Raw genomic sequence first — 23,890 nt, 5'->3', positions numbered from 1 at the left:
CTGAAAGATAGGGATATGGAGGAAAAGCAGTTGGTTCAAAAGTAAGGCAAGATTTAGAGGATCCTGGTAGGAAGAAGAAGACACTTTGAAGTTCTTGCCAGGATATTAAGTTCTTCAGATATTCCATATGCATGTCAAATATGAATCCATCATTGCTTTTCTATTACACTGCTCTACAGCCAAAATGCTTCTGAAATAAATGTAGTCCAACTGTAATAATTCTGGGTCACTGAGAACGAAAATGATGCTTAAAATTGTTGATTGGCTCTAGTTTTCAAGATATGCTGTTGGGTCAGTATATACGACCCTTGACTTGGGAATGGTGGAGGATAAGTGAGTTATAAAGGGAAGGGATCTCAATTTATACCAGAAATGACTAAAATACATCTTTGACTGGATCTATGAATAAATCTATGACTGGGTTTGGACAGTACTTGCTTTTGAGGCAAAACAATGAATGATGCAATCTGAAGCTGGTATTGCATCATACATGATATGAATTGCATCATGTTATTCCTAGAAGTCATGGATGATGCAATTATAACGAAGCTTACATCACTCTGCTGAACAAATTGCCCTATATCAGCTCTAGAAATCATACTGTGTCGTGCTCTCTTATTTGTCAGTGTTTGATTTTGCAAAGGGACACATTTCTGTTTAGCAAAAGTGAGCAGAGATGCCTCGTACTTGTGTGAACAGTGCAGATAATTTCTGCTATGTTTGTGGTGAAGTGACTTTTGCGTCACAAAAGCGCAGTATAACCACTATCACCTTTATTTTGGCTGCAAAATTGGAGAACAGGACAAGAGGTGGGCCCCACACATATGCTGCAACACTTATGCAACAAATCTTCGCCAGTGGTTGAACAGGAAAAGGAAATCTATGCCTTTTGCAGTGCCAATGATTTGGAGAGTGCCAACAGATCATACTAACAATTGTTACTTCTGCATGGTGCCTCCAGTTGGGAAAAGTGTGTCAAAGAAGAAAAAGTGGACTGTGCATTATCGAAACATTCCATCAGCTATACGCCCAGTACCCCACGGAGAAGGACTGCCGGTTCCTGATGCACCAGAATCATTCTCACTTGAGTCAGACGAGGAAGAGGAAGAGGATGAAACTTCTGGTCCTGAACCATCAATGTCACAGGACCCACATTTTCTCCCATCCTCCTCCTCTGAACCACACCTCAGAACACAAGGTGAACTGAATGACCTTGTCAGGGATTTAGAACTACCCAAGAGTAAGGCAGAGCTGTTGGGCTCCAGACTACAGCAGTGGAATCTCCTGGCAGGCTATCAGGGCAAATGGAGCCCATTAATGCTTGCAGACTATTGCTGGACAGTGACAAGAGATGCTCCATTTAATGAATACAAGAGACAAGCCAAGAAGCGCCGAGTAGACGCTGAATAGGACTAAACTATGTACATAATAGTTTTTTGCCTTTTGTTTCATAATAAATTTTATTTATAGAACCCTTTTGCTGATTTTTAAAGTGTTACATAAACAGGAGAGGTGAAATATTGTAAAGCAACCATAAACACATGAAAAGACCTAGCTTTACAATTTATGATTAAAACTCTACTATCTACACAATATACATAGACATAAAATGTAAAAACTTAAATATCTTAGAAACAGTAGCCAATCAGTTGTTTTTATTGTCATATTTGAATTCAGCACATCAAAATACATAATAAAAATCACATTTTATCTCTGAAGCAGATGACTTCTCAAAAATTGTAGACCAGTGTTACATGCAGCAAATAAAAAACACTTTCAGACAGGAATTGGGGGATACTTAACAACATAAAAAGATAGCGTAGTGTTTTCTTAAAGAAAAACTCTTTGTGTTGTGCAAGAAGAACTTCCTTTAATGGTTATATTCATATAATTACATTCATGAAATTACTTAGAATTAAATACAACACACAAAATGGAACAAGTATTAGCTGTTTTGGGAAGTGATTCAACTTTGCTTCACTTTGATCATTTGGAAAGTAGATGCTGTTATGTACATTTTATTGTGTGTGTCCATCAGTGGAACATGGATATGATCATGTTTGGCTCAGCAGGTTTATTTCTTTTAGAACTATAACATTACTTCATTTGAACATTTATTAGGGCTGCAGAGCTGTAACTGCTATTGCTAAATGGAATAATATAAAATGAATGAAGTGAAAGAACCCTGGAGGCTTCTTGATGTTTATTCTATCAAGCTAGTCACAACAGATAATAATACAGGGAACTGTGTGAACAATATTGCTTTGCACCTCTTGCAGCCACCCAGAATACAAAGCATGTATTATACAATCCAAGTAATTACAGAAAACGGAAACAGCCATGTTAAACTGTTCCCATTACAATGGCTTATGATGTTACAGTATTACAAATTGGAAACCGAGGCATTAAAGCAGTAGCATACTCTTGGATACTTGTACTGTATGCAAAATGTTTGTAATGTAGTAAAACAAAACTATCCAAGTAGGCTGATTTTCAGTTAGCTATTTCAATTTTCTTCTGAAAATAAATATTTGCAATGACACGTCTCTTAATAATTTAAAGCTACCATTGACAATTGTGCTTGATGTTTTAACTCATAACTAATTCATAGCATTGTATGGTGCGCATTATAAACCAGATCATTATGTGAGTAATAGTTACTCATGTAAGCAATCCCATTGAATCTAATGAGACTATCTGCAAAAATACGACAAATTCAGTCTGGAAACAAGGTATACATTTTTAACAATGAGGAAAATTATTCACTAGAACAATTTACTCAGGGTTGTGTGGTTCACCATCACTGGCAACTTTAAAATAAAGATTGATTATTTTTTCTAAAAGATACGCTCTATTTGAAACAGGAATTATTCCAGGGAAGGTCTGTGGCCTGTGTTATGCAGAAGATTAGACTAAATGATCACAGTGGTCCCTTGTAGCTTTATAATCTATGAATTTTAGGATTATCTAATTAAGGTTTGCTCCTTTGAGCAAGAGTTACTGTTTTGTTGTGGAGCTTTTATCTTTTAAAATAATATCTGTATATTCTTATTTATAAATACAACACAGCAAAAATAAATAGAAATAAAATATAAAATACATTATTAAATAGCAATTGGCCAAATCTTCCTTGCCTTACTTAGTCCAGTGGTCCCACTGAAGTCAATGAAGCACTAACTATGTTCACAAGAAATGTTTTTCAAAATATTTTCCACACTGTAATGATCAAGCTTATAAAGCAGTTATAAGAGTCTGCCCATGTTGATCCATTTTCTGGAATGGGGTCCACATAAGAACTCCAAACTTCTTGAAAAATAAGTGGATACCCTGAAAGCCAATTTGTTATGTGCACTAAAGGAAATGAAGTTAATAAATTCATTCCAATTTCCCATTCACCTAGAAATGATGCTGAAACTTTTATTCAGAGCCATATCTAGTGCAACCCAGCAACCTCAAGGCTATTCTAACTTACATCCAGCTGACCATGGCCTGAAGGGGATGGTCGAGGAGCTGGGAGTCACTAGTGCATAGGGATGGTCCAGATGCTCCCTCTCCCATGTCCCTTATACTGGGAGTCAGGCAGGAGAGTAATATGCAGGGGCTGATACAGAATCTATGCTATTTTGGGATTCCCTCTCACCAGGGGAATCTTCAAGGTGCTAGTTCTCCTGGCAAGGCCGGCTCCAGGCCCCAGCGTGGCAAGCACGTGCTTGGGGTGGCATGCCGCGGGGGGGGGGGCACTCTGCCGGTTGCCGGGAGGGCGGTAGGCAGCTTTGGTGGACCTCCCGCAGGCGTGCCTGCGGAGGGTCCATTGGAGCCGCGGGACCGGCGAGTGGCAGAGCGCTCCCCATGGCGTGCCGCCGTGCTTGGGGCGGCGAAATGGCTAGAGCCGGCACTGTCTCCTGGCATGAGGATGCCTTTCTGCAACTGGAGCCGTGTAAAGCAGGATCTTACCCAGAGATTGTCAATCATGACTTAAATGGAATTAGTCCAGACTTACATCATTGCAACTGAGATTCAAATCTGACTTAGAGTTTTCAAATTATTCCCTAGTTTAGTGGTTTATTCAGGACTGTAATAGCCTCCCTTTTCTCATAAAGATACGAGTAGAAGGGAGGTATATGCTCTATATTTACATATACATACTAAGTATTATCTAAGGATGGTCTAGATCAGTGGTTCTTAACCTGGGGTGCAAGATGCCCTATCTGGGGGTGCGAGACATGCCAGATTTTTTTAGAAGGTAACTCATCGAAAACACAAATTAAGAACAGGCACATAAATACGACTACTTTGTTTAATCAAACCTATATGTTTATTAACACTAGACATTTGTTAATTATTATTAAAATATACAAACAAAATATATCTAGGTTTAAGGGGTGCGAGAACATATTTTTTAGGTTTAAGGAGTGCAAGAACATATTTTGATTTTTGATAAGGAGTGCGAGAACATATTTTGAGAACCCAAGGGGTACAGGCTGCAGTAAAGGTTAAGAACCACTGATCTAGATAATACTTAGTCCCTCCTCAGTGCAGGGGACTGGACTATTTTAAGTCCTTTCCAGTTCTACATTTCTATTATTATAACTAATTTTTTTTCAGTTCCCTAAAGAGTTCACGTTATTCATTTGGTGATAATTGCATTCAGATGTTACTCCAAGAACAGACCCAAGGGTCCCAGAGTAGTCCTTTTGTTGCTTACTTCCAGGTTTCCCTAATGTTAACCCATTAAGCTGTTCTTGCAAGGTGAAAGGAGGCGACCCTCCCTAGAGAAATTGCCAGGGTTTACCAAGGATATCTCTGTGCCCTTCCAGAAACTCCCCAGAACAGACGAGATCTCTTCACTTCACAACCTTCCGCGCAAGGGACTGACACCCAGCCAGTACTTTTCCAAAACAAAATATTCTCTTTATTTAGTGTAACCAATCTTTCTAATACAATTAATTTAAACCTAAATAAAAACATAAACATAAATCCCATAGCAGAGGTATCCAAGCCAAAGTACTCAATATTGTAATGTTATACAGTTGAAATGGCTTAAGTGATTATGTTCTGCACATGGTGATCAGTCATATACAGGACAAGGACAGTAATCTTAATAAACTCTAAATGTTATACATAGTAACAAACATACATACCACAGAAAGTCCTCTTTATTATCCCAAGCATAAACATTAATTAACCCTACTTCTAGTCTATATCCTATATAGGGCCAGCTTTAGCAAGTGTGGGGCCCGATTCCTAGGAGTGAGGCTTGCACTCACTGGGCAGCGCTCCCAGTCTTTGGCAGCACTTCCAATTGCCGGCCGGAGGAGGGGGGCCGCGGGGCTTGCCGCGCTCCAGCCAGGGTCGCGGGACCATGGGGCTGCCGCGCTCCAGGAGGAGCTCCGGCCGTGGTCGCTGGGCCATGGGGCTGCTGAGCTCCAGCCAGAGCTCCAGCTGGGAGAGTTGGGCCATGAGGCTTGCCATGCTTCAGCCGGCACTCTGGCCAGGGGAGTGGGGCTGCTGAAGACCCCTGAGCAGACTGCCACCGGGGTGAGTAAAAAAAATTTAAAAGGCACCTAAGGTGCGGGGCCCGATTTCGGGGAATTGGGCAAATCGGCCTAAAGCCGGCCCTGATCCTATACTACAGCTAGCATGCTTATGCTCCAAAGTCTTCTTTCCCTCTGCTCTGTCCAAAGATCCTTCTGCTCTGTTCCAGCAGCCCACTGCTGTTGCTATTCTGCAGTTTCTTCTTCCATTGATTCCTTCTTTTAATTTCTCCTTCTTCTCCTACTCCTAACTTGACTGATTTTCACCTGCTTGCTCTGTCTTTTATACAATTTTTGGCCTGTTCTGATTGGCTTGTTTCCCAATCCTAGCATTAGCATACACATCCTCCATTCATCTTTAAATCCTCTCTGATTGGTTTATAAGTATGACCCAATCACAACGGCTAAATCTAACTGTCAATCAAAGTTGTTACATAACAAGTTTTAGTATTATGGGATGTTTAATATTATGGCATGGTGACCAGCGTTCCCTCTAATTTTTATGTCCATGTGCAGTATGAATGTTGTTATATGCACCATATGAAGGTGATGTGTGACACATCACCTTCATATTGGTGCACATAAGAAAATTTATGTAGTGGTAGTGGAGCCGAGGGGTTTGGAGTGTGAGAGACGGCTCAGGGCTGGGGCAGAGGGTTAGGTGAAGGGGGTGAGGGGTCTGAGGTGGGGCCAGGGATGAGGGGGTTGGGCTGCAGTCTGCTCCAGAGCTGCAGTGGGGAAAGTGGACTCCTCCCAGCCCTCTCTCACCATAGCAGCTCAGGGCTGGCATAGAGGCACCTCTCCCCGGCCATGGCAGCTACAGCAGGGCTGGACTGGCCCGAGGGAGGGGCTCCTCTCCCCAGAAGCTCCGGTGGGCCTGGGCCAGGCCGGTATGGGGAAGGGGCTCCTCTCTCCCAGCCACGGCAAGTCCAGGGCTGGCGTGCACTGGGGTTGGTGGGGAGGGGTGCCTCTCCCCACCACTGTAGGTCCATGCTGGGAGAGAGGGCCTCTGTGCGGGGCTTAATAGGCAGCTGTGCAGCCACACAGCTTAGAGGAATTTAGATGGTGACCCTCACCTAATTTTGGACTGAGCATGAATTACTGACCCCTACAGTGTTGGAGTGACTCTTACCTGACCTCAGTCCATATCTGCCTACCACCACGCTAACCATAGGCCAAACTGCTTTAAACTGTCCTTGGCTGTGTGCCAACATTGTACGCACACTTAAATTACCAAACTTTTAAACTATAAACAATTACCTTATTTCTTTAATATATTCTTATTTGTTAATTTATGCATCTTAATGTTAAGTTCTACTATTGCCACCCCATATCTCTTCAATTTAGTTAATTTTATTTCAGTTCTTCCCCTTGTGACACCAGGGCAGAAAGGGTTACACAACTAGCAGACTAATTGACCCAGATTCAACCTTTAGAGACATATTAGTATACAATGATTGTGGGTTTGTTGTGTATTTACACACATATTTTTAGAGGTTAACAATGTAAGTAAACACTTCCTGTCTGTCGTTGTAGTCTGTTAATTCAGAGATCAAAGGATGTTAACATTTAGATGAACTGTGAATGTAGTAATATAATTGTCTTTATTTCTTTTTGAAATATGTTGCAAACTACCTGTAAATGGCAGGAGATAGGCAGTTACCTTACGCTAATCCATGCAGCTAATTACCGGTGGTGCTTAGGAAATAGGTGGTTTTACTTCAAAGCCGCAATGCTTCACTCCAGGAATGCCTGCTCTCAGGAGGCTGCCAAATAACTATAAAAAGAACTCTAGGGCCCTGATCCAGTATCTCAAATCTGCTTAAGCTTTGTCAGGGGAAGTTTGAGTTGCAAAAGTGAGGTCTACAGTTCCAGTCTGGATCACCCTGATATTGAACATTGGACTATAATCTATGGAACTAATTCTGAAAGAACTCTTTGCAACTCTAAAACTCACCATCTCTCTCTGAAACTGACCTAAGAACTTTATTCATGTCTGTATGTATAATGATCCTTTAACCAATACTCTCTCTCTTTTAATAAATTTTATACAATGAACAAGATTTTCAGTAATCCTCATCATATTTGACTTGGCTGTCTGGGGGGGAGCCCCAGGGAACTGTATTTTTGGCTGCTGGGTAACCAGTAAGGTATTGTTGAAACTGTTTTGTTGCTAGCTTGGTGAATCTAAGTATTAGAAATTACCATCAGTTCTGGGGATCGTCTGCCCCATTCTTTGCAGTTTGCCTCCTATTTTTAGTTAATGGTAGCAAAGCAATGTTTTCAGTGCTGTGCTTGAGAAATAAAATAGAGCAGTTCAAAATCTTTTTGTATCACAGAGGCTGTGATTTAATTGCACTGCAGCTTACCATGTGGATAACTGTTTCCTTAGTCTTGCTCAGGTGCTGCTGTAATTCTTTCATTTCACATAGACCTTGTTCCACCGATCAGTCTTAGAACATGCTGGTAATATACTTACATGCTGTAGAGCAGGGGTTCCCAAACTTCGTTTGCGGCTTGTTCAGGGTAAGCCCCTGGTGGGCCTTGAGACACTTTGTTTACCTGAGCATCCAGAGATACGGCCGCTCACAGTTCCCAGTGGCCGCGGTTCACCATTCCCGGCCAATGGGAGTGTGAGAAGATAAACAAAGCGTCTCGCGGCCCACCAGGGGCTTACCCAGAACAAGCTGCAAACCAAATTCAGGAACCCCTGCTGTAGAGGAACAGGCAACAAAGCTCCATTGTGGAACACTCAGCTTGCTAGATTATGTGACGCAGTGATGTGGTTATTTATTATTTATGGCCGTCTCATCACCATATTACAGGCAACAAGTGGATAAGAATATGAAGAATGTGTTCCACACCTGTCCCCACAGAAAACCCAGTTGAATGGATATCCTGTCAAGTCTAGTCAAAGGTTAAAATATTAAACAAATATGCAACAAACATGAACAGTAAATGCTACCCCCAATCTTCATTCCTTGAACTCACAGAAAGAATATATCGATACAAAACTTCTTAGAATTCAGCATACCACTGGCTGACAAAAATTCTGGGCTTTGGTTTCACACAATGATTGTGTTTTTTCTCCTTTGAAATGTTAGGCAAGAAGATCATCCAGTCACTTTACTTTTCCCATTATCTTAAAAGTGAAAATTTAAAATGCATTTATTAATATTTAGCATATTGAGCCTGTTTTCATAGAAACAGGAAGTTATATATGTGTTTCCTTCATCTCTTTCTGATCCTTTCTTTGGCTCTATTTTCTTTGATGAGAGGACTCTCTTCTTTCCTTCCTCTCTCTTTCTGTACTTCACCTTTCCCAATTCTCTGATGTTCCTCCTCACCTCTTGGCTCCATTCTATTGGTGTACTTTTAGGACACCCCTTACTTAAGTATCTGATCACCTCACAATCTTTAATGTTTTTATCCTTGCAACACCCCTGTGAGGTAGGGAAGTATGATTAGCCCCATTTTATAGATGGGGAATTGAGGCACAAAGAACTATGTGCGTTGTCCAAATCTGTGGGAGAGCAGGGAGTTGGACTGAGGTCTCTCAGTTAAGAGACTGGCACCTTAATCACTGTACCATCCTTCTACTCTAGAAAACTAAAGGTATGGCACTACTACCAGCCTTTGCTAGGGCTTCTGTGTACCTCTCCTCCTCTCTGACTTCTCTCTTCCCTTCTTACTTTCTTGGTCCAGCCATCTCTTTGCTTTTTCTCCTCTCTCTCCGAATACTCAGTCATCGTCTCAGGGACATCTATTCATCTTTCTGTCCTCAAATAATCCCATTTCCTGTGCTGAGCCTTTCTTCTCCCCACACAAGGGACCCCATCTCTTTCCCCAAAACTCTTTCTCCCTACTTTTCTCCTGTTTGTTTTCCCTCCTCCAGTTTTCTAGCCTCATCTCAACTACTCAGGACTTTGAGTCCTGCTGCTTCTGCTTCTCCCTAGTGTTGAAGTAACTTCTTCCTCACCTTGTATGGGGAGATGTCAGCAAACCAGTAAAGTGCCTGAAACCACTATGGCTTATTGCTAAGAACAGCCACATAAGCAGGCCATGAAATGGCTATGCAGCAGCCTCATCTTGACCAAGACAGGAGGGGATTGGGTTTTGGGTGCCACAGAAAGGGCAGCTTGATCCTGTGTCCTTCCTGATAAGAATTGGGTTGAAGTTGCTGATACATGCATTTTAGAAGAGCAGGATGTGCCACCAGGAGTGTTTATTAGGGCCTCAAGGCTGCAAACTCTGGAAAAATCCACATCTGGTTAATCAGTAATCATAAGGAACCTCTTGCTTGACCATTGAAACTGCTTGCTTAACAAGTTTTCTTTAAGGGACATATTATTCTATTACTAATGCATAAGTAACGGGGAAAAGTTTGAGGTAGTTGGACTCTTCTGGACTCTCCCTCTGGATACATCTTGTGGTCCCCACTGGCAGACAGAAGATTTGGCTGCCAGAAGCCTGCCTCTGTGCCACTTGAGAGCCACACTCAGCTTTAATAATTATCAAGGAATGGGGGTCTTTTACTAACCTGTTGCAGGCATGTGTAAGTGCTTGAGATTAAGTAACGTTTAACTTTAAGTGAAAGCACTCTTGTGTTGTGCTGTTTGTGCCAGCTATCTATCAGTGAACAGCCGTGTCTCCCCTGATTTATTTCCTGACACCACCTCACACAGAGTAAAAGTTACCAAGAGCTTTGGTTTGAAAATAACCCCGGGTAACAACCTCCTGTTGCTATGTGTCTCTCTATTGTCAGTAATCGGTGTTATCTCATTGTTTCTCTGTGTTCCACATATCTGTTTGTTGTGCGCACACATTTTATCTTCTTTTTTCTTTAGACGCTAAGCTCTTTGGAGCAGAGACTATCTCTTTGTTAGGTGATTGTATGATGTCTAGCACAATGGGGTCTGGTCCATGATGGGGGCCCTTATGCACTTCCATAATATAAATTTAAAATAAAATTAATTTGTCAGCTGTTTCTGTGCTGGTCCCAACCACCTTTACTCCATCTTCCGATTATGGAGTGTAGATATCCCCACTAGGTAGCGTAATTTCAAGAGGAGTAGGCCAGCCCTCAAATGGGATTCCTGTTCAAATCTAGAGGCATAGATTTCGAAGGCCAGGAAGAAACATGGCGATCATTTAGCCTAACCTCCTGTATAATGAAGGCCATAGAGCTTCCCAAAATAATTCTTAGATCATATATTTTAGAAAAACATCCCATCTTGATTTAAAAATTGCCAGTGATGAAGAACCCATCATAATCTTTGATAAATTGTTCTAAGGGTTAATTACCCCCACTATTAAAAATATACATCTTATTTCCAGTCTGAATTTGTCTAGCTTTAGCTTCTGGCCATTGGATCAAATTATACCTTTCTCTGCAAGACAGAAGAGCCCATTTTCAAATATTTGTTCCTCATGTAGGAATTTAGACTGTAATCAAGCCCCGCCCCCTTAACCTTCTTTTCGTTAAGCTAAATAGACTCAAGGAGCTCAATAGCTACATCAGCATTTTTTCTAATAATTTGTATTAATCTTCAGTGAACACTGTCCAGTTTATCAATAGCCTTCTTGAACTGCAGATTTCAGAACTTGACACAGTAGTCACATCAAATACAGAGGTAAAATAATCTCTCCGTTCCTATTGGAGATTCCCCTGTTTATGCATCCAAAGTCACATTAGCCCTTTTGGCCACAGCATTGCCTTAGGAGTTCCTGTCCAACTGATTATCACCACGATTCCCAAATCTTTTTCAGAGTCCCTTCTTCCCAAGATAGAGTCCCCCATCCTGTAAGTATGGCCTATGTTCTTCAGTCCTAGATGTATACAAATTGTTTGTATGTGCCCAAACTTATCAAACAATCTGGATTCCTCTGTATCAATGATCTGTCCTTTTCTTTATTTACCACTCCCCTAATTTTGTGTCATCTGCAAACTTTATCAGTCATGATTTTATGTTTCTTACAGGTTATTGATAAAAATGTTAAATAAGGTAGGGTGAAGAACTGATCCCTGCAGACTCCATGAGAAACACACTAACTCAATGATAATTCCGTTTGCTATTACACTTTGAGAACCTTTAACAAAAAATAATTGTTTTCTTTAGTACCCAAACGATAAGTAAAATGTGGTCTTAAGGAAAGTCTTGTCTTCTTTTCATTAATTTAATAGGTCAAATGCCAATAGTATGTTTTCACAAATGACATTGAGATAGTCATAATGGAAGCCCTTACACAGCTCTTACTCAAAAGGCATTTGTTTCAGTGGCCAAGATAGCAAAAGTTTAGATTAAAGGACCATCTGTACTTTTTTCACTACTTTAAATAACTGTGGAACATTCCACCTTTCCATTTGAAAATGGGCTATGCTACCTACACAACCAGCTTGACTAACGAAAAATGGCACTATTCTGTTGTGCAGACTGGATTTGTGATCTATTGCAAAATCATATCTAATCAAAAGAAAATAAAATTTTAAAATATAAATGTATGAAAACAAGTGAAGCATGCTTTTATGTAGTTAAAATCACACATATTCATAAGCAAGCAAATGCATGACAATATCTCTAGCACCACCTACAAAAGTAATTCAGTATTGGGTTTTATGGCTTAGGTTTTTTTTAAGCAAAAAGAAAAGAAATCCATAATACCCATAGTTATTTATTTGTAGGAACTTTGTGAGAATTCAATAATTTTCTGCTAAAGTGTTTTTGGCTTACATATTTTGGTGGTGGCTTGCTAGAAATGAAAAGCAACAAGATGCAGGACAAGGTATGTGAAAATCGGGTTTAACCCAGGAAAATTGTACTTTCTGGTGCTGATACTCTGTGGGGATTGATCACATTTTCACAGCTGGATTTTGAATAGGGCCTCATTAAACTGGTATAAATATACACCATGTTGTTGTTTTCCAACATCAGCAACAAGATTGCAGCCTCATTATACATACTCCAGCTGTGTTCTGCATCCACAGTCCTATCATTTGCCAAATGTAAAACTTAACACTTGTCTCTTGACAGTGATAAAGTTGGTAAAGTTATTTGTATAAGAAAAGAAAAAACTGGAACAGAATGGGGGAAATAAAGGAAAGTGGTAAAAAGAACTTTATGGGGAAAATTGTGGTTACAAATATTCCTTGTTCCTAATAATACTTACTCACCATTGTAATGCGCTATGAGATATTTAGACTAAAGAGGTTATTATTATTCTTTGTAAAAACACCAACCAGACAATGGGTTACAACATGTAGCCCATCCTACTTCCACGGAAGTTAATGGTAAAAATGCCTTTGACTTGAATGGCAGCAGTATCTGACCCTGTAACATGGCCTCACATATATTTATAAGAGTACAGAGATAGCATATGATAGGAATATTGCTATAGTTTAGTAGTTAAACTCATACAAAAAATGTGAGTCATGTTAACAATCGCTTGAAATCCTTAGTAAATCCTTGATTCAGGAAAGCACCTAAGCACATACTTAAATGTCAGTGGGTGAAATCCAGGCTATACTGAAGTCAAAGACACAAATCCCATTGACTTGAATAGGTCCAGGATTTCATCCATTGACTTCAGAGGCACTTAAGCATGTGTTGAATTGCTTTCCTGAGTCAGAGCCTACCTAAATGAGTGTAATAGGAAGTGGATGTTTACTTTTCACAATACCTGACCCAAATGCACTCTTTTTCCATGATTTCCAATAGCTTACCACTTGGAGCTTGGAGTTCTTCCCCACCTGTCCCTGCCTTCTCTCTAGTTAGCTGTAATAAGCAACAAAATTACTGTACATATTTGTATTTGTGCACTTCATACTATTTTATGAGTATATACATGCTTTATTGATGCTCTGTTGAAAGTAGCTCCTTGATTAAATGATTTCTATTGATTGCATTGATGTAGCCATCAGAGAAATTAGAGGGATTGATTCTACATCACTGCATTTCTTTAAATTTTTTTCTTTTACACAAGCGTATTATATACCCTATTGTTACATTTTGTATCTGATGAAGTGGATTTTAGCCCATGAAAGCTTATGCCCAAATAAATTTGTTAGTCTCTGGTGCCACACGGACTCCTCGTTGTTTTTGTTGATACAGATTAACATGGCTGCTACTCTGAAACCTGAAGCATATGTGTAACTATTAAAATAGGGATTACTGTGTTATCACTGAAATAATCCTATTCCTCTAGTAATGGCAATGACTCACTGTTTACAATGGGTTTTGCCTCACAGTGGGCACTGATGCCAGATACTAATCCTTCAACCAGATGAAAGCTAGCATTCAATTTTCTTGATTCCTATTATAGAACTCCAGCAAACAATACATTAACTGGCAGAGGAGTCTGACAAGTACCACTATGGTTTAATTATGGTGTGCCAGATTGTTGTGCAGGCCCCCATAGCCACAGAAAGGCATAAGAGTATGTCTACACTTGAGCTGAAAGGTATAATTTCCAGCTTGGGTAGACAAACCTGTGCTAGCTCTGATTGAGTGAATGCACTAAAAATAGCCATGTAGCTGCTGCAGCATAAGTGTCAGGAAGGGCTAGCTGCCTCAAGTATGACTCATCTTAAACTCTAGATATGTACTTAATCAGAGCTCACATGGGTAGGTCTATCTGAATTGGAAATTATACTCCCAGCTCCAGTGTAGACTTTCCCTGGCCATGAGGAGTGCATAAACCACAGTGATGGCTTTGTCCCTGTCCGCAGCAGGTCAAACCCCTTTAAAGGCCACACATTCTCCTGTACAACCTTCTCTGCAGACATGGGTAGGTAGAGCAGTGGCTGTCCACCCAGTACTTACTTCTCTTCTACACGGGTGGAGAGGGCAACAAGGATCTATGAATGGAAAGAGATTTGGTTCTAACCCTACAATGTACCAGGCAGCACAGCTAGGGCCAGTAACAGATCACCTTCTCCCATGGCAGAAGGGGAGCAGGAAAGGAATTGAGGTCCTTCACTGAGCTCCTTCTGGGGAAATATGTATTTATCCAGGGTGAGATGCAAAGGGACAATCTATCCATGTGTAGGCATATTTAAAATACCAGCATGACAGGGTGTGAATAGCTTAAAGCTGATCCACCATTTTGTGCACTTGGTAAGCATACTCACATGAGACAAGGTGACAAGACAATTGATTAAGTACGAGGTGATTAACCAATCAACAAGGAAATTCAGCTCATCTGCTGAGGACAATTAAAAGAGAGACAGGGCGAAATAGGAGGATGAGGGGGGAAGGCTGGAAGGACAGTCCAGAAAAAGTACAAGATCTCAGAGTGATGAGAGATCTCCCCTCCTCTCCCCTCCCCAACCCCACATTCCTGCCCTTTGCCTTGGTAGTAAGTAAAGGCTTCAGGGAAAGCCTTATGATGTGGGAATAAATATTTATAAAGCACTTACTGAAATTATCACTAGTGTGTGTGAGAGAACTGTTCGCAGTAGGAATTGAGGCTGAGAGAACCCTGCCCTGTGACAACCAACAACTTAAAAATTACACTTCTGTCTGAAGTTATTTTGTCTAACGTTCTTGCAAGAAATCTACAAAATTACTATACATTTGATAGCACTTTCTACATTGTCAGTTTCACAATTTTCCCTATATAATAAATCAGTTAATACATTTCCCCAGTCTCAGGTGCAGAAACAACTTTTAAGATCAATTTTATACAGCCTAGATTTCAAGTTGATTGCATCCTTAAAAAAAACCAAACCAAAACAACAACAACAACAACAAAACAGTGCTAATACATTACAAACAAGAGTAGGGAAGAATGACCAAATTTTATGACTGTGATATACTAAGGCCTAGATCCTGATCTCATTTCAGTGTATTGTAATTTAGTATTTCCATGTCAGCTCTCACTGTATTTTACAAGTGCTGAAGTAAGTGGAGTTACTCCAGATTTACATCAGTTTCCTCTAGTGCAGCAGTTGGAATTTTGAAATGTGCTAGGTGAGTTCTGTTCAACTACCTGTGAGACGGACCCATATTTTTTACTGCTAGTGAATGCAGGGTTCATGGCAGGGTCCATTACTGAAGGGGTATATTAAAGCTTTCTTTTGGGGGTAAGTAGCCTTTAAACTTGAATACGTCTTTGTTCAACAATCCTTCACCTAACATTAAATGCCTTGTGAATTACAACTCTGCCTAAAACCTTCCATTGTTTGGGAAAGTTGTTGAGAAGGCCATGGTGAGACATCTCCATCTGAAATGTGTTTCCTCCAATTTCCTGAATATGCTTTTAAATCTTAGTACAGTAATTAATGCCACTTATCTTTGTAGCTGGACTATCTGCTCTGGGCAAAGAGTAGAGGTTAGGTGTTCATGTTGTTTTCATTAGCTTTCTCAGCAAACTTGGATACCATCAATCACAAGGTGCTGTTAGGCCTGAAACTGGATGAGGCAGAAATGGATAGAATACACTCAGAGGGCTGCATTTGTTTCTTTCAAAGACACCCCCAACAATCATGTTGGCAACTGTTCTGTTTTTCCAAGATCTCTAATGTGTAGAGTCCACTGCATTTCATGCTGCCACCTTTCCTGTTCAGACATACTGGGTCTTCAACATGTCTTCTTGGCATTTTTAGACTTGGAAACCAAAGCTTCTGGTATGATTTACCAACAAAAATTGTAAGTCTGACAAGTTTAACTGACATGTTTGAAAAACAAATAAATCAGAAGATTACAAGTCACCACATTCAGTGGAAATTATGAGTCATGTTCTGACTGAGAAATGGAATTTTAGTCATAATTTCTGAGTGGTTCATTCCACAAACTTCAAGGCACTGACTCATTGCTTCCTTATACGTGTCACATAACAGTAACAACTAATAGGACAAGGTAGCCTTCCAGGATAGATGGTAAGGCTGTCATTATCAAAGCCCTTTAATAAATCTCTGTAAGGTATTTTGCGTCTATCTGGCAACTCTCACGATCAATTCTACCTGACTTCCACTGGATGATGCATTGGTTATTACTGCAGCTTCCAAAAATGTGTAGAAACTGCAGATGCATTAATAACACAAGCTTAAACAAAGTCCTGATTGTGTTTAGGTTTTCAGGATTGCAATTTTTAGAAAAGATGAATGTATCAGACATGTCACTGAACCTCAAATTTATTCATGTGAGTGTAAATCACCAAATATAAGCAGACGAGACATTTATTCAAGGTATTTCTGACCAATAGCAGAACACAAGTATCAGAAATCTAAATCTCAATAATATATTGGAATAAAACAGGAGTCAATAATATTTCAAAGTCAGATGGAGAAGTTTTTATCATCTTGAGTTCTAAAATTCTAATAAGTTGTAATTCAGATTCTCAGGGGAGACCTGGGCCCCTCCCAACTCCACCAGGTCCTGACCCAGGGCCCTAACAGTGGCGGACTAGTCCACCACTGGGTCAGTGGGGAATCCAGCCACAGCATGCTGACTGTGCTTCAGGCAATGCTGTAGTCAGACTGAAGTTGGCTGTTCCTGGACCACTGCCTCCCCTCCCTGTCATGGTATCTTTCCCCAATCTGAACCTTAGAGTCCAAAAGTTGGGGTACCAGCATGAATTCCCCTAAGCTTAATTACCAGCTTAGATCTGATACACTGCCACCACCCAAAAATATTTAGTGTTTTGGGGCACTCTGGTCCCCCCAAAAACCTTCCCTGGGGACCCCAAGACCCAAATTCCTTGAGTCTTACAACACAGGGAAATAAACCATTTCCCTCCCCTTCTCTTCCCCTCCAGGTGTTCCGTCTCTGGGCTCCTGGAGAGAGAGACAGATTCAAGCTCCGTGAATCTAAAACAAAGGGATTCCACCCTTTTCCCCTCCCTTCTCCTTCCCTGTTAAGTACAGACTCAATTCCCTTGAGCCTCAACAAGGGAAGAAAATCAGACAGGTCTTAAAAGCAAAACTTTTAATAAAAAGAAAGAAAAAAAAATAAAAGTTATCTCTGCAATTTAGATGGTAAAAGTTACAGGATCTGTCAGCTTATAGAAACTGGAGAAAAAGCCTCCTCCAACAGAAATACAATTTAAAATACTTTCAGCCAAATACACATTAGAACTCTACCAGCCAGATACACATTTGCAAATAAAGAAAACCAATTAAAAAGACTAAACTGTCTTTCTACTTGCACTTACTACTTGAATAGAAAATTAGAGCCTGTAGTATGTCCGGTCCCTCTCAGATCCCAGAAAGAACAAAGCCAAACCCAAAAAACACAAACAAAGGCTTCCCTCCACCGAGATTTGAAAGTATCTTGTCTCTTGATTGGTCCCCTGGTCAGCTGTTTGGTTCCCTGTTTGTTAACCCTTTACAGGTAAAAGAGACATTAACCCTTAACTATCTGTTTATGACACTCCCCTCTGGGTGTACCTTGACCAATGGGGCATCCTGTGTCTCGTTGGGGTAGGTGACCCACAGCAGTCCTGGTAGGTCAGCTGCAGACATAGGTTCCTCGGCAAGCAGGGTGTCTCTGGGCTTGGCAGCAGAGTCAGCAGCTCGAAGCGAGCAGGATATGTCTGTCTCCCTCGGTGTCTCAGCACCAACTGAGCTTGAAACTCCACTGTTTATACTTCCTGTTCCTCTTATCCACTTCCAGTGGGAAGAGTGAAGCAGATCTGGCTCCACCCACCTGGGCACAGAGGATTGTTCCTCCCCCTCTCAGTCAGAGGGAGGCCACACCACCTCACTACAAGCAGATAGTCTCGTGGGATACGAGGAAGTTTAGCGAAACAAATAATGTTCAAAAACACCTCAGGAGTGACATGACATATCTATCCAATTTAGTTGACCTGATAAGCGCAAAGTACTCAGGACATTTTATCTCAGGAACTAATATGCTGATGCATCTGAACCAAGTTCTATAAGTAGCAATCAGAAGACCAAACTACTGCTGCTGGTATCCAACAGGTCTCACCCAATGGCATCACTTCCAACAAAGGGAGAAGAATATCAAATATTACACAGTAAAATATGAGATAGAAAATATACGGTAAAAGGGTAAGGGAATGGACCTAGTGAAGCTATTGGATCTAACCAATCTTCTGGAAATGCATGTTGAAGTTCATGGACTAGCTGTTCCTTGTTATTTTAGCTGTAATTTTTCCAAAGTGTCTGACATACTAAGTATATTTCTGGCTACTTCAAAATGATTAAGACAAGCTTATCCTGCTGTCCTAGTCCTTGAACAGTTCAGTAAATGAGGATACTTGGGGACGGAGAAGGAGAACTAGATGTTCTTAATCTTATAAAAATTGGATATAACAAACTTAATTTTTTCAAGTGATATGCTATTATCAATAAGAGTTTATCAGAAGAGATCAAAAGGTTTGAATCAACTATTCCAGGAAGTGTATGCAATCATTCTGTGATTATACCTACTGTAAAGAGAGCATAATACAGTAGAGTGCTTATAGGAGAAGTCTTTTATTTCCTAGTCCTAATTTTAGGAGGTAGGTTAGGATTACAAAATGTTAATACATTGGTCACATAGCTGAGTTTAGTATCTGACTCCAATTCCTAGAGCTAAGTGATCTTTTATTGTTTCTGGTTGTTTTGGAAAATTATCCGCAAACATAATGCCAACTAAAAAATAATAATCACATACTGATGCAGCCAATAAGAAAGCACACAAAATAGAAACATATTAGTTAAGGGGAGGTCAGAGTAGCTGACTTGAACTGCCTGAAAATTGAGAAGATTATTTTGCTTCTTGCTGGAAAACTCTGAATAACTACTATCTCTGAACTCAGTGTGTGATAGATTTTCGTTACCAGTCTACCTGGAGCATCAGGTGATCAGACTGACGGTGCAGGGTCATTTGGGGAGGAGATGACAAAATGCATCAAGTATCTAGATTTTCAAGCTTTATTGATAAACAATAAAATAACAGCAGAGAGTGCTGGGACTGTTCCCACATCACTCAGGGGAAGAAAGAAAGCATTAATGCCCCCAGGCTCTAGCCCACCTTCATACTCACACCTGCACTACCCAGACTGGCCAAGTAGGGGTGTAACGTCAGAAGAAAAGAAGAGGAAAGGTGGACGGGAGTGTTGTCCTGGGCTCAGGCATCCAAGAATCGGTTGTGCTCTCCAAGTTGCCCCAGATCTCAAGAGGGTTTTTAATACTGGGCATCTTTGGGGGTGGTTTCGTCCAGGGCCCTCTCTTCCTGGTGCTCTTTGTACAGTCCAAACAGGCTTGCTATGGTCTCTTTTCCTTTTCCAAAATATCCCGGCTCTAGAGACTGTTTTCTTTTCTGTCTTGGCCTTCATTGGTCTCATTTTAATCTTTGCAGCTCTGTGTCTCAGTTGCTTTCACTATTCTCACTGTTATCTTTGCAGCTCTATGTCTGACTTAGTTCTTCTTTTCTCACAGCCAGTTGGGGGAGGAAGGGGGTTGGACTTTCCCCCTTCTGTCTTGGTGGGTAGCAGCTGGCCTTGAGCTGGAGTTCTCTTATCTTCAGACTGAGCTTGTTAATTGCAGTGTTGAGTTAACCTGTTCTTTGCTCTTTTCTTTCTCTTCTCCCCCACCCCTTTTGGCCTCTCGTACTCCTGTAAAGGAATCTTCCATTTCCCTACTCACACACCTTTGACCCTCCCCAAAATGCTTTGTGATGCTTGCAACAGCATTAGCCACATACAATGCTGATCTGCCTTTCCCGGGGACTCCCTGAGGGAAGGGGCCATTGGGGTATGACAAGTGGCTCTTGGACATGACATGGCCACTTCTTGATTTCTAAACAATACATTGCCACTGAGTTGGAATCACAATCTGCAGTTTTTACTGTCAGCAACTTGGGTGTGTGAGAGAGTTCTGATGAGCAGAATGGTTTTTAAAAAAAAAAAACATAATTGTAGTGTTCTTGATTTTGTTTAGATGTCTTGAGTTCCTCCTGTATTACTGACCCTTATTGATTCACAGCCAAAACAAGTGCCCCATTGCAACCAGTGCTCTCATTTGCAAGTTGTTCCTTAGCATGTTGTACAATAGTTCAATTTTTGAACTCTAGTTGTGGTGTTTTCCCAAATTAATGCTGAGTTAAGTCCCTTCTTTTATTAAAAGGTTTTTGCTACATTCAGACTCTGGGCTTGCAAGAGGGGAAGTATTTCCTCTTAGAGGCATCCAAGGGGTGGTGTGCAATTGTCCCAGGTCAGGGGGTGGGGGCTCAAGTTGGTTTTGTGTCGTATTGTTGAAAAGGAACCCCTAGATACTGAACTGACCCTTATTGCTGTTGGTTCGACCTGGCAGAAGGGTTACAAATAGAATAGGAGAAATCCTAGCCCTATTTAAATCAATGGAAGTTTTGCCATTCCCTTCAATAAGGCCATGATCTCGACCAATAATATCACAAATTAATAATTTTGTTCCACAATGCATAGAGAGATTACCAAAAAAAGAGTCACAGAATTCACAAAATGTCCCCCTTCTTTTATGTGACTTCTGATAATCTTATAAAAGGTGCTGTCCCTTGAGGATCAGCAAACCATTGTGTCATTCAATGAAGAGAAGACCAACTGTCGGAGGAGGGGAACAGCCTCTTTGTTTACTGTCCATAAGTGAGACCTGGTAGATGTAGGAAGGGAACTAAATACTTTTGCCAGGGCAGCAAATGACATGGGGAAATTATGGCAAGATCTTGTGGACCTCTGTGATTGTTTGGGCTATACATACAAACTTCAGGTGTTGATCCAAAACTAAACTCCAGAGGTGTGAAGGTTGGCTTAATACCAAGTAAATATAAATATGTCATTGTAATGGAGAAATAAATAAGCACTTGGTCATAAGAAAACACGGAACTGATTTTGGGATAAGCAGAATTTCATTATGATTATTTATAGTGATGATAATGTCTCCTGTTCTGTTCAACAGTTGAGCTACAGACCAGTTCTGGACACGCAGCCCTGTCTGGAAGTGCCATAGATTAAGACAGTGTCAGACAAATGTGCACTGCTTTTAACTTTATGCCTCACTCCTCTCTCCTTGAATGGCAGCAATCTGCAGTCTCCTGAAGTTTTTCATTCTGAGGAGGCAGAATGCCATCAGATCTTATCCTGGGCTTAACTGTTCCCAGGTGTTGAGGTCAACATTGCGAGATTCGAAGTTGGCCTTGAGCATATCTTTGTAACATTTTCTTGGTCTGCCGCTAGAGTGAATTTCAGTCTGCAATTTGCCATAAAAAATGGCCTTTGGTATTCTATTGTCAGACATACTGTGTCATCTCAGCTGCGTTCTCACTATAAAAGCTTCAATGACTGTGATGTTGCAGGGACCTGGGTGTTTGGAATCAAATCTTACCATTTAATTTCTGTTATCTGCTGTAGACAACAGAGGTGGAATTGGTCCAAGAATTTTATTTGGATTTGATAAGTAGTCCATGTATCACAGCCCTAGAGGAGTGTGGTGATGACAACAGCACAGTTAAATTTAAATTTTTGTCTGTAGTTTGACACAGTATTTGTTCCAGAGATGACACTGAAGTTGTCCAAAGGTATTGTATTAATATGCTTTGTAATGTCATCAATCATTGTATCTTGTGAAATGACACTGCCTCGGTAGCAAAGTTTGTCAGTAGGTACTGTACTTAACTGGATGAGGATGGACCATAACTTCTGTCTTCTTTAGATTGATCATTAAGCCAAAATGTTTTGCTACATATGCAAAACAATCAGTGAGCAACTGAATGTCCCTGAGTTTATGGGCCAATAAAGCACAATCAGTGAACAGTAATTCACAAATAATTGTCTTCATAAATTTGTCTTTCCAAGCAGGTGAGATAGATGTCTGAATAGCTAAGCTCACCCCCATAGATGCCTCTCTTCTGTGGTCTTGCCTATCCAGTAGAACATGTATCCAGACTTGACTGGGAGACATGTTTCATTCAGTTCAGCTATATTGATGTTGTATTTGACAAGTTCAATTCTGATAAGTGCAGTGCACCTTTTGAGCCCACCAGCATCATCAGAAGATGTGACATTCCAGGATGCAGAGTTCAGTGTTCTTTATGGGTGATGTTGATTTTTAACCATACAATTGGATTACCAGCTGGTTGTGGGACACTAGCAAACCAATAATGGAGTGAACAACGTTTAGGAATCCTTTTCTCGCCCTTTCCTGGATTGGGAAGAGCAGTGCTGTCCCTGAAAAGCATTGCTCTGTTGCACAAGAAGAATATGGATGGTTATATCACTCCAAGTCAGTACTGAATGACCATCGCTCCCACACCATTTGTTTGCAAATTTGTGATTAGGGACCCCCAGCATCATCCTTTGCCTGTCCCCATCGCCACCCATCACTGTAGGAATTTCCAAAAAAAAGAAGTCAAGAAATAGTAAGGGAGAAGGACTACACACCAGAATGGTCAAAAATACACGTATATAGAAGACAGAGTCATGAGACTAAATCACAATATTTTTGTTCTCACTTTCCTCTGAGGTTAGTGAGTAATTTCTGTTTTCTTACAAGATTGCTGTCAGCTGCAGTCCTATCAGCTTCCCAATTAGAGTACTATATATGAGAAGTAATAATATGCTGGTTACAATTATGGTACAGTAATAGCTTCTTTAAAAGGTCAGGAAAGGAAGATTACTGGAATAGCAGGCAATACTTGACAGGGAAATAGAAACAGAATCATAACCTTTTAGTAGACACAATCAGGAGTTGACTGATCAAATTACATGGATAGGAAACATTACAAAAGGAGTGAACATCTTTAACTGAATGCATAGAATGCTTTATTATTAGCAAGTGGTATTACCAGTACAATGTAAAAATAAGGCTTCATTAAAAGAAGAAGTAAATAGGTAAAATCTAGTTTTGGTTTTACAACATTTATCTTCTAAATGTTTACTCTATTCCTCATCCATATTGGCTATAGCAAAGCTGCTGCCAGTTTACCCCTTTGAATGATTCTGTGGAGATATTCGGCACAGATCAGTGATTCAGTGTAGAAAGAAAAGGAGGTGGATTGACCACATAAGCTATGAGATGTGTACTTAGTGGGAGAAGGATCTGCCCACTGCATCTGTTCTGGCTCTGGAAAGGAAATATTAGATTATTTGTTAGTAGAGATATTTATTTTCTCTTCCCTTTGTGAGCAGTTTATGCTTTTTGATTCAATTCTTTATTAGATTTATGATTAAGGCTATGATTTTGTCAATGATATTTTTAGTAAAAGTCATGGACCAGTCATGGGCAATAAATAAAAGTTCATGGAAGCTGTGACCTGTCCTTGACTTTTAGTAAAAAAATCCCTGAAAAAATGGGGAGGGAGGAGGGTCTATCACCCTGCCCCCTGCCTGCAGCAGCTGGGAGCTACAGGGACCCCGTTGCCCAGTGTCTGGGAGCT

Source organism: Gopherus evgoodei, chromosome 3 (genome assembly GCF_007399415.2).
Source record: "Gopherus evgoodei ecotype Sinaloan lineage chromosome 3, rGopEvg1_v1.p, whole genome shotgun sequence".
Taxonomy (NCBI): Eukaryota; Metazoa; Chordata; order Testudines; family Testudinidae; genus Gopherus; species Gopherus evgoodei.
Note: the sequence above shows the minus strand (reverse complement) of the source record.